The sequence below is a fragment of the Mixophyes fleayi genome, chromosome 8, assembly GCF_038048845.1.
Source record: "Mixophyes fleayi isolate aMixFle1 chromosome 8, aMixFle1.hap1, whole genome shotgun sequence".
NCBI classification, from domain to species: Eukaryota; Metazoa; Chordata; class Amphibia; order Anura; family Limnodynastidae; genus Mixophyes; species Mixophyes fleayi.
Window position 1 is genome coordinate 4,334,175 of NC_134409.1, and position 12,805 is coordinate 4,346,979.

The 12,805-nt window shown below is 40.3% G+C and overlaps 1 protein-coding gene across 2 annotated transcripts in view; it reads right to left on the bottom strand.

The window, feature by feature from the left end:
- The window catches only part of PTPRF (protein tyrosine phosphatase receptor type F), a 513,733-nt gene that overhangs the window by 451,167 nt on the left and 49,761 nt on the right, over positions 1-12,805 (bottom strand). The window lies entirely within an intron of this gene.

The window sequence follows — 12,805 nt, forward strand, 5'->3', positions numbered from 1 at the left end:
TGATATTCATATAGCGTGTGCATCGGTGATGTATATAGCTAATTTATACTACGTCCAATACATCCCCACTCAGCGCAGCAGTTCATTCTGGTGTTAAGTACTGACGGTTAGACACGTGCGCAGTTACACTTCCTTGCACACTACAAAGACTGCCATTCCATTTCATTCCCTTGAAGACAGCCCTTGCAAATCTCCAGACCTTTCAGCTAGATTGATGCACTAAGAGACTCTGTCACTAATACATAACCGGAGACAGCCATACGGTGTACAAGGAATGAGAGTTTCTATTCTTCCAGTATTAAACTTCTGGTGTCATTATAAGGGAGGAACATGACAAGCGAGAAGCGGGCCTCTTTCACAGTCACTCTGTGCACTTAGTAAAGTGGCGCACACACGCATGCTACATTTCAATTGGTGTCTGAATGCTCAAAGAGTGCATTAACGCAGACATCAATTATCCATATGTTGGAGTCTTTGAAGTAAGCTCAGAGCGAGCGGACACGCTGTAAAAAGACAATTCACTAAACAAACACAGAATACGGATTAGAGGACGTGATATTTATTCTGTAGCTGAACAGAGGAGGAAGAGCTTATAAAATCCATGCAATAATCAATATGAAAGGGGGGCACAACTACAGCTATCACTGTTGTAGCTCGGACTTAGAAAGGAAGACAGACCACACGGTACAAGGAGAGGGGAGGTGTCTAGACCAGCAGCGCCACCCCAATTTTACAGCGTATGCGATTAAGGCGGACCAGGCGCCTACACACAGTGAAGGCGCCATTTTTGTGGGCAGGGGCCAATCTTCATATGAAATCAGCCTGTTAATTCACTGGGATCCCGAGACTCCACTGAGGTTACTGACGGCGATGGTTGCTACAGAATTTGCAGACTGAATGGTTTTAGCGACTTACACATCCATTCCAGGTTTCGTGGGAACCCTGAGTTCACAGTTGTGTTTTCAAAGTAATGGAGCGCACACAGCAGCGTCCGATTCAAGCTTTGGGCATCTCTCAGGTACGTGTGTTTCAGCCGTATCACTGGCACCAGCTACAGGTCAGGTGTAAGTGCTGATTACTAGTGATGACAGCTGTGTATACAGCTAGAACATGTGTTTGTAATCAGGTGCAACTGTAACAATGTATTTTATGAACAGTAGACATTAATAACATTTTGATATATGTATTTTCTAGGAGGGAGGGGGAAACTTTTTTTTTTTTTAATCTTTTGTGACTTTATATTCCACATACGTATTGGACATATCCCGCAGTGTATTTTGTCTGTTAGAGCAGAGTGGACCTAGACCCGTATTCAACTAAAGACTTATGTTCAGATCCGCTTGTAGCGGAATGCGGACGTGCGTATTCCCAATTTACGTTCGCTTAGCGAGCTTTAATGAAGCAGGTCCTCAATGAGCAAGTGAAGCACCGATGTACCAAAAACATTAAATGAACAGTGGAGAAAAGTGATGTAGATTTCAGGATTAAATCAATCAACAATGACAGGCTGCTTCGTTAGTCATAACCATTTGTTTAGCCCACAGAACGTCCGCCTATGGTGTGAGTAGGGGATGGGTACAGTTTACGGGTGACAGTAAACATTTTGGACTTGTGGTTTCCAGCAGGCATATGTATTCATACCTCCCAACCGTCCCGATTTCAGAGGGACAGTCCCAATTTTAGGGTTCTGTTCTGCTGTCCCTCATGTGGGACATGTTTGTCCACACAGGAGGGAACACTGCGGTGGAGGGAGTTATCAAACGAGCCGTCTAACACTCTACAGCGCCAGGTAACCCTCTGGGAGCGTGGCCACACCCCGATCGTGCTGTGGACACGCCCCCTGTCCCGCTGCCAGGGATCGACTTGTAGGGAGGTATGTGTACGTACATTTTACATGGAGAAAGAAGTACATGTACCAGCATAAATGAAAAGCTTAGTGTCCCACTGTCCGTCTAAATCAGTGATAGGGTGACCCGTAACACTGCAGGGGGCCACAAGCTCGTCCATCTAAGCTTCAAAAGGGCCGCACATCACCCTTTATCTCAGTAATAAGATAAAAACAATACATCTAATCACAGAATAAATTGCAACAAAATACATTTCGTCATTAGATGTAATACACTGGAAAAAACAAACAATATATATTATATATATTTTACAAGTAAAACTATAATAAAATATAAGTACATAGATTAGAAGGCACGGAATAACTAGTGATTTGTGGGGGAGGCCAGTCGTGTGTCTAGAAATATATTCTTTTCCAATTGCAGGCTAAGCATAAAACCGATTCAGGAAAATAAAAGCAATCAGATGCAACTTGTGATTGGACCGCACAACGCCAATTCCTAAGTGGTAAAAAAAAAAATCTGCAGTCGGGTCTGGATGTGGCCTGAATAATCTGTTACAGCTCTAATCTGTAATTTCAATCAAGAGGCCTTCAATTATTAAACACTCCAGCAAAAAAACAAACAAGCAACCGGCAATCAAATGCAAGATCTACTGACAAAACAAGAGGTGGAGAGTTATAAAACTGAACTAGCCACCTGGATCTAACCCTGTGTTCACTGGGCAACTAACAGCCACTAATACTACTCAGCAGATGTATTATTATCGTGTATACATAGCAACCATCATATTATACTGCTCTGTACAGAGGATATATAATCATTCACATCAGTCCCTGCCACGTTGGCACTTACAATCTAAATTCCATAACAAACACACACAGGTCCATTTTTAGGAGGCCACTAAACCTGCCAGTATGATTTGGAGTGCTGAATGAAACCGAAGCACCCGGAGGACACCCCATACAAACCTTCGCTCTCTCTGTAAGAGTCTTGGGAAGCTGCCTGGTTTTTAAATTACTTATTTAGTAAAAATATACATGCACCTTGAAACCTTGTTCACCACTTTATTAAATATTAAAAATAATATCTTACTTGCTGCTTTCTTGATCATAAGTAGTCCACAGATGTTTATACAGATTACAACAGCAACTGGAATGGAGCTCGTGAAGTTTGCCATACAAAAAGGCACTCATGCGCAGTACAGTTTTACACACACGCCACCTTGAGTTTAAAATCAGTATTGCATGCCCGACAAAAAATACTAGCCCGTATACCTCAACAAGAAGTGTGCTGTTTTTTTCATACTATATCAAAGTTATGTCAGGCCAAAAGGAAAGTTAAAAGAGGACACATTTGTATAATAGCAGTTTTTTCACTCTATGATAAAGACACTAACAGTGTAATTCTATTTGCTCGAAAGAAAAAAACACAGACTTCACTTACAGATGCGGAGAGATCCATGCATTTCATTTTTACATTTACACTTATCTATGAAATTCTATATGAAAACGCTGTGATGTCCTACACCTGGTTTTCAGATGCAGAGAATCCAGGAGCCAGTCTTAATTAAAAGTTCCTGCCTCCAATGTTGGACCTTCACACATCAAAAGATCTAAATAACATGTGGCTTTTCATCAGACCGTTCGGAATACATATTCACACAGAACAACAAAAGGACCCACAACAAGCCACTTCCCCAAATCACAATATACCAAAGGCTTGGTAAACACAGGCTCATTGTATCAGATATATTCATCAGAAATAGGCATATCCTATTGCAAGGTTAGACAAGAGACGAATTTCTTCCCCTGGTCTCAGAAATAATGATTTCCTATCTCACAATATACTCATCAAAAAATAAGTGCACGTGCAATTACATAAAATAAGTGCCCTGCGCTATTTGCTTTAAATAAATTTTTACCAAAGTTATTTAATAGTGATCCAGTCACAATAAGTAAATACATTGCACATCAGGGTGATTAATTAGGATATTCCATTTCTAATATAATATATGAGGTTCAGGTTCAGCCATAATTGAATTAGAGAATCGACTCTGCGCATAGCTCTCCTCCCCCACCGTAATTAATAAAGCAGGTCTTGGCTTTTGAGGCAGGCTACATGCTGTGAGCACTTCCTGTGGAAGGTTAACTCCACCCAGAAGAATAGATTTGGTAATATAACACGAGAAGGAAAGGGTCTCTTCCTTCCTGCTTTCTCCCTGATAGGATACAGCTCCCAGCTGAACGGATAGAGAAACTAAGTTGAATGGAATGGAGGTCTGTGCATGTGAGAGGCCTGGACGGCCGTGTATATTAGAGGATGGCTACAATCGTGTGTCTTTGGTTTGCAAATGGTTAGTATGTGAAAATGTATTATAGTGTATATGAATGGAAGGTGAATGGAAAATGCCTAACTGCAGGTCTTGTAATAGTGTCCCAATGCTGTGATTAGAGCTAGTAAGACAATGTGATACTGTAGATTTGATCATGGACATTTAGCGCCAACAAATTCCGTAGCGTTTTACAATAATATTGATTAATATATGACTGTGTTGTAGATTGATTGTTTCTCACAAATATGTATATATTTGAGATAGTGTTGTAATTATGCAATATGGCTGGATATAGTGTTGTGGGACTCTTGTGTGACATTATATAATATAATTATATATACATACACACACACACACATTTTGATTCCTGAGACAGTGAAATAGGATTATGTTGTATGAATGGGATATGTAGAGTTTGCATTCTTTGTATTTTGGTTTAAAATGTTAGTCCTGAAGTTCCTATGATATTTAGAATGGATTGTGCAATGACTTAAGGTAGTTTGTAATGGGAAACTTTGAAATGATGCAGTTTATTGCTGGAGAAATTGAGTTTATAGGATGATAGCTACTATGGCAGCAAGCTGATATACAAGGCTGAGTTTCAGACAATAGAGAAAATGGAGGTTGATCTAATCCCGCCATGCCTCAAGATGGCTGCCATTGTAAGTTAATGTGATCATCATGATTAGACAAAATGGCTCCTGTGTGAGGTAAATAATGTCTTTGCTGTGACGCTAGAAGTTTATAAGTGGGATAAATAGAAGTTTATAGTGTGAGATGTTGTGAAATGGATGGAAGAGTGACATGTGTTTTGAATGCTTAAAAAGTCTTCCCCCACAGCTTCCCCCTCCCCCCCCCACACACACAATACAGTCACACACCTTCTAAACAATAGGTGAAGCTGACTCACGTACACCCATACACCACACAATAGCTGATCAATACACACACACAATGATTTGTATATTTATAAAACAGGCAATGAATGTAATGTATTGTATGAACATCTATGCTATACCACCCATGCTAAAAGTTCAAATGAACCTGATAAATTTGTATAATATACTCTGTATACTGTTTTTTTTTTTTAAAAAAAAATTATATATATATATATATATATATATATATATATATATATATATATATAAAGTTTTACAATGAGAATGTTAATTAAGAATACAAAACATTTTAAATGAAGCAACATCTTATGTGCAGTTTTTCTTGGAAGATATATTCATATATTTATTATATACATTGGTCCTGTGGATTTAAGGATAAATAAGAACTATATTTCTTAGGTTAAATCAGAACTACCTTTGCGAGGAATTGGTTGAGGGTAATAGTCATAAATAACGTTATTAATACATTTGCCAGACTATTAGGATCCATATAATACCAAAACAGATGCCCTTTTAGAGATGGCAAAGGAGCAATGGCTGAAACACAGATGAACACATGTGTTTCCCTGTCCGGTCACCCCTCTGGCAGAGAAGGAAGTCTGTATCGCAAACTCCATCAAACAGCTGCAAACATGCATTTAAAAAAATAAAAATAAAAACACATAGACTTGGTAAGTACCTGCTGAGATCAGTTATATCACACAGACAAATTGTCACTATACGCTCATTAGCTACAATTGAATTATACCAAACAGAAAAATAAACATGTTCATTATAATCTTGTTTACACAGATCTATTCTAAAAACGCACAATGACACATTTTGTTTTGTAATATTAGTATCATTCTAACAAGAATACAGTCTGTAGACACAAAAAAATAGACAATAAAAAAATGAAAACACCTAGATCAACCAGCGTTATTGAAAACAAGGGCTTCCACAGAGATGCCCTGGTTGTCTGTATTTCTGGTTATCACAGTAAAGGTTAATAGTTCATGACTTTGATATCTGTGCATTAATTCAAAGTCCAAAGCAAACCAGGCGCGCTACTTCCGAGTGACTGCAAAAACAGACAGATCGCCGCAGGTCAGGGCTTCACAGCAATGTACGTTTGTGAGTTCAGTGGTGCAAAGAGCTCAGGACATAGACTATCGAGCAATGAAGGATGGAGCAATGGTCAGATGACCATAGATGACCTTCGCCACGTTCTCAGCACATGGACAAATCCACATGTTGTGCCATCTGGTGCTTCCATAATGTTGTGGGGGCATTGTCATAGCATAGTTTGGGTACGGTCATTCCTTTAGAAAGCAAGATCGATGCTAATTGCTACTTAAATGGTACTGAGAAATCATCTACACTCCATGTTACAGCAATACTTTCATGATAGGAGGGGTTCTAGATTTGTAATGTCCTCACCCACAGACCATGTTTGGTCCTGATGCATCCTCCTCGCACAATTCCAGACATTGGTAGACTGGATGCCATGGCACACAAGTCGTACTGGCCGCATGTGTTAGTCTAAAGCCCTATTAGGTGATGTTCTACTTCCATTTCTATTTTATATTAATAATCAGTGAAATGCAGAATTCTATGGCTACAAATGAAGACACATTTTAAAAAAAAATAATTAAATCTCATCTAAAAACCCTCCTGTTGAGGAGGAGGTTGGCAGTACTCCTAACAAGGTCTTTCTGTTCTTCTGGTCTCTCTCAGTTGATTACTTTTTCCCCTCAATTCTTTGGGCCATGTCATGTCTCCCGATACGATCAACTCGAACGTGTGGACACTGTAGTCATTGGGGCTGGATTTAGAAAAGTGGAGTTATTTGAGAATTCTGTAATCATAACTATATTATTCTCAATACCGTTTCTTTAGGGGTTGTCCCGATGAGCACGTTTTGAGAAGTAATCAAGTTCCATTTGGATGCAGGCACTCACATTCGTGTCCACACTATTGGCAGAACCCTTTGGTATCTGTAAGGTATCACCAGTGTTGCACAGGGATGTTAGACCACTAAGCATTAAACTTAACCAAGTTGTTGGTTTATTTGAGAACAGGAACAACAGCAGTGATGCAGGTACACACAGGGATGATGGCTGCAGCAGTTGTAACAGTTATAGAATGCAGATAGGGTCATAGGGTCATACAGCAGAAGGATGCTGATATCATTAATCACCTCCCCCTACACCAGCTGGCACTAAAGGACTGACAGAGAGAGTGTGAGAGAGGAGACAGCATACGGACGCACTTCTCTCCAACACACATCATTTAATTCATTGTTGTCCTAGTACACCACAAACATAGAAAAAAGATCAATGGATTCCTAACCAGCTATCCCCCACTATCCACAACGGAATCATAATTTTAAATTAAATCATCCGCTCAGCAAGTTAGCATTACAACATGGAGAGAGGCGTGCAGGGGCATTTCCACCTCTGGAGAACATCTCTGACCAATCAGTTTCCTCCATATGCATCAGTCAGGAGTGGGGGGGCTCTCCAATGGGATGCCAATATCACTTTAAATCCCCATAAATCACTCTCAGCAGAACCATTCCAGCCACACCTGGAATGTGGAAGTAATCTGCTGCTAGAAACTAGACAACAACCAATCAGATCACTCTTCAATTCCATATACAGAATGGCTTGCAATATAGAAAGCCGACCTGCAGGGCTCACTATTAGTTAAGGCAATAGAGGGACCTCCCACCTCACACGGAGAGAAGTTCTCTGGGGGAAGGGGGTTGAATGTACCTCAATGTAACACAAACTGCTTAATTTGTTTAGTTTTCTGTCTTCATCACATAGATCAGCAGCTCTCAGCCTGTGGGTCCTTGGAGCCTATTCCATTATTTAAATAAAAAGAGCCTCTGATCCACATGAAAACATGCAGAGTATACACGAGAGATCTGCCGTTTGTAATGCAATCACAGGACGCCATCAGAAGTTACTAGAAAACATACTCTTATATTTCACTTCAAGCTCTTGTTTAACATAAGACTAAATGCATTTATGATGGTGCTATAAACGCCTGCAAATAAAAGGCAGATTTTTTTTATTTATCCCCAGTCTCAATGAAGACGTTGCCTTTACAAGACGCAGAACGGTCGTCTTCCTTCTCCATCACAAATACATTTGTTCACATTCTCCCGATAAACAGCTTTAATGTCCTTTTTCCCGCTCTGTGTACAGAAGTACAATGCAGTTCTAAGGTTACACAAAGGAGCTACTGAAAAGCTGCAAACTCTCCAATGATCTAATCAATGGAACACATCCCTTCCGTAACCTTTCATCCTAAATAAATTACATTGAAGTCAAAGCATTCTCTCAATACAGACTGACCTTTTCCCAACAACTCGCAGAGGGAGGGCCTGGCATGTTCTTACATTATAATCAAGCTGCGGTGGAGCCTTAATTTACATTCATCTCAATGTTTTGTGCCGGAACCAAATATGCAGCCGATTGAATTATATTCTATTCTGTCCTTTCTTGGAAATCCCTTTCCTAAAGTTTCACCTGTTCCACCGCAGAGGACGGGTTGGCTCACTATACATCAAGAGCAACCCCTAATATCTCCTACCACAAAAACACTTGCTGCAAACATTTTACGGACTACGACGTAACCCAATGTATTTACTACAAAACAACTTGTGATATCCTGGTGAAGGTCCATCTAGCAGCGTGGTCTTTCAAGGAAATCTCCAGTTATTTTTATCATACACATTAGATTTAAAACCCACCTCTTCAGACAAGGTTATGATATTCCTCAACCACCATCTTAATCTCCTTAGATTACCCTATTACCATCCTCTACACTGCTAACACAAGACAACAACCCTCTGATCAACATTGCAACACACACAGGCCACTCAGTACTTTTACCTTTGCATTCTAGCTGGTCCAGTGTGCAATATGATGTAGCACATGCCCTTGTGTTTCTAACTCCCATTGTCCTATAGATTGTAAGCTTGTGAGCAGGGTTCTCTTACCTCTCTGTATGTATATATTACCCAGTATTGTCTTATTAATGTTTGTTCCCAATTGTAAAGCGCTTCGGAATTTGCTGGTGCTGTATAAATAAATGTTGATGATGATTTAAATGAATTGTCAACTTTGGGCAAGCCATCCTTAATCAAACGAAACCCACAAGCATAGAAAATACCAAAGCTAAGAGCTGGATCACACAGTGATTTCTTTCGCTGGGTGATTCGATCCAGAGCACTGCAACAGAACTCTACTGCGGAGCTACGAATGGACTAAAGCGAAAACCAACGTGAATCAATGCTACCTGGCTCAGGTAATAGTGGGGTATCCTAGGTGTGAGGGGCAGGTTCATTTGTGGAGCTGAGCAAACAATTTAATTGCTGGCATCATTGATTTTAAAACGGAACAGTTAAAACCACTCATATCACTGCACTGATGGAGGCCAGTGGTACGAAGAGGACGGCATACAATACCCCCATTCCACTAGAGAGAAGATTCTTCACATGCAGGTACTGTTAGATACACTTTATTAAAAAGTGTATCTACCAAATAATCAATTTATACACAGGCAATGACTGGCAAAACTGAACCTTAAAGTCAATTAAATCTATTTTAATGGGGTGAAAATCCATAAGATTGGAGATTTCCAGTAAAGCTTGATTTCTGGAAAAAGTATGAAAACCTATTATACCAGTGTACTGAATTCAAGCAGCTTACCGAGGATTCTCACAAGTAACAAAGCTATATTCTTACCTTTAAATATAAATGCCTGTCACTTCAATAAAGGGAGATGCAGATCTCGGAGATAATGCCGTTTGCAAATCTCGGTGCTATGTTGGACCTAAAGGAATGTTTTATCTTGCACAGACTAATTAACAAAAATGAAGCAATAAAAAGATAAATACGTTCTTTGAAGGATTTTTTCACTTCCAAACACAATTCTCTCTGCCTTTCATCTCTGCAGAAAGTTTTAAGCTTGTAGACGCAAGAGAGGGATGGATAAAATGCTGATGTACCCTTTAAACGGGCCCTTCGTTTCCACACTACCTCCAGCGAGATGCTACATAATCCAGGGCCGGTGGTAAGCATGGCAGGGGACTACTTGGTAATTATTTTGGCTTAGGGGTGCCTTGAAACAATTATGGAGACCCTAAGGGTGCCTCGACCTGAGAAAGTTTGGGATCCACTGGACTAAGGGGTATATTTACTAAACTGCGGGTTTGAAAAAGTGGAGATGTTGCCTATAGCAACCAATCAGATTCTAGCTGTCATTTTGTAGAATGTACTAAATAAATGTTAACTAGAATCTGATTGGTTGCTATAGGCAACATCTCCACTTTTTCAAACCTGCAGTTTAGAAGATATACCCCTAAGTGTTAGATGCGTCTGAGTCTTCATGCACGGTAGGTAAATGCGTATTTTACACAGTTAAAATGTACACTTTCGATTTCTACATATATCCCAACATATGTAAACTCATCAATTGGTTTAATTCAATAGTTATGTAACCATGTGATCAAGATTTAATGTTAATTTTGTGACTCCCACCCAAGTATTAATTTTAGGCTACGGATGGACTTCTTGAAGCTTTATATATATATATACTTTTGACTCAGAAATGTTATTAAAACAACATACCTGTAAATACTACAATATATATGATGTTCGAATAGGTAAAGTACCTTTTATTGTGCAAGGTAGTTCAGCGTACACAGACATGCTCCAAAAGTACGGTCATGGCAGGAGGAAAACCTTCTCTCTAAGCAGGTGCACTCAGCACAGTTAAAGTGCAGAAAGTGTTGCTGGATCCAAGGAGTCCACCTATTCATCTAATGGTCCGGATAGGAAATCCCCTCTTTCTAAGTCGGACCCTGCACAGGATTATTAGAGACCAAAGAGTTTCTGATTGGTAGGAGAGAGGTTCTCTCCCTCGGATCATTATGTGCAAATCAGTGCACCTGAGCGTCAGTAAGCAAAACATTTTATTCCATTCTAGATTAACCAATTCCACCCAAAACTATTTTTATTTGGTTTTGGCTGCAGTTAGCCTTTAATATGTATTAACACACTTGCAGTCCAGCAAGGACACCCTGGGACTGAGTCATTAAGTCACGTACACTGAGCGCATTGTGCGTTTCTTATAAACCGCACGTAACTCGGCTCTTCGTACTCCCGAAGTCAACAAGGAAAGGATCTAAAGATACGTGTGGTGATGACTACGGGTGCAGGTTTACTAGACCAGACCCTGCAGGATACGTACAATACCTACCTGGAATGTAAAATCTCAAAAGAATGCACAGAAAAAAAATAATAATGATCAATTAATGTTACCTGTCAATAACCAAGGGGCATATTTAAGAAATCATGGTAGTGCACTATCGTGAACTTACCCAATGTGCCCTCCGCAAATTTATTAAAAGGTGCATCGTAGTAGATATCATGGATATCTGCTGCTTTGCACTCATCGTTTTTAGCGAGCAGTCACCATTCAACAGTATGGTGACTGCTCTGGCCGCAATCTAAGTCCTGAAAATTATTTTTTTTCGGGAACTTGTCATGTTAATGTACCAGCTGAAGCTGGCGTACATTATCAAAATTGAAAAAATCCAACGCTGTCAGCTCTGCTCCGAAGAGCAGAGCTGGACAGCGCATGTGTGGAGGGATCACATGATCCCTCCCTGTCACTCACCGCTCGCTCCCTGCAACGATAGTTGCAGAGACAGAGAGGGGATCTTTGTGCGCATGTGCAGCTCTTCGAAATGCACATGCGCAGTTGAAGAATGAAGAGGAACGAAGAACACCTGGAGGAGATCCTGAGACAGCGCGTCCCGAAGAGGGGGGGGTAAGTGTGATTTTTTTTTTATCACAGAAACAGCAGTTTTTCGTAACTGCTGTTTCTGTGATTCGTTTTTAATAAATTTGAGAAATAGTTCAATCCTTATCCATGCGATAAGGATCGATAACTATTTCTCATTTTTGCCGATGAATGATAAATGTGCCCCATGGTCATTTTTGATCATACATGCAATTTTTTTTTTTAATTGTTTCCCTTGGAAAAACATTTATTAGGCCATCCTTAATGTCTACTGTACATAAAATACATATTTACAGTTGCTGCTGTTGGCAGACACATATTTCCGCATACATACTCAGCCGTCAGCACTAGTATTCGGAACTAGCTCCCCTGATGGAGGAAGAGATACGGCAGAGAACCGGCACTTCTGTGTGCGCCTGAGTCTGACTTGGACGTGGCTGCGCAGGAACGTCCTCACTGTATACTGCCTACAAGCAGCCGGCCAATCCCCAGAGTATTCACTCCCCTAAATCGTAGGCTGTAGTAAGTGCCGTTTCCGCTGAAGTTAACTTGTGGCTGCGCTCTGATGTGTAACGTCCAGTTCTGAGCATATTGTGGACAATAGAAAACTGTGCGATACGTTCCTTAATGACTCAGGCCCCTTATACTAATACGTCCCACTTTGCTAAAATCTAGGAATGGATTTGGGTCTTGAACAAGTTGGGCATCGATCCCTGTGTCGTGGGGTATCCAATACTATATTGTGTAAGATCATCGTGTAACCGTCCCTGTTACACAATATTGTTCCTAAATCCAGTTGTACATTATTTAAGAAAAAAATAACACCCATTTCCCTTCTTGAATCGCATTCCTTATTGCTTTACACGGCTATGATTATGTCATCACGGCCACGATATCATCGCGGCTGTGTGAGATTTGGCAGCGGC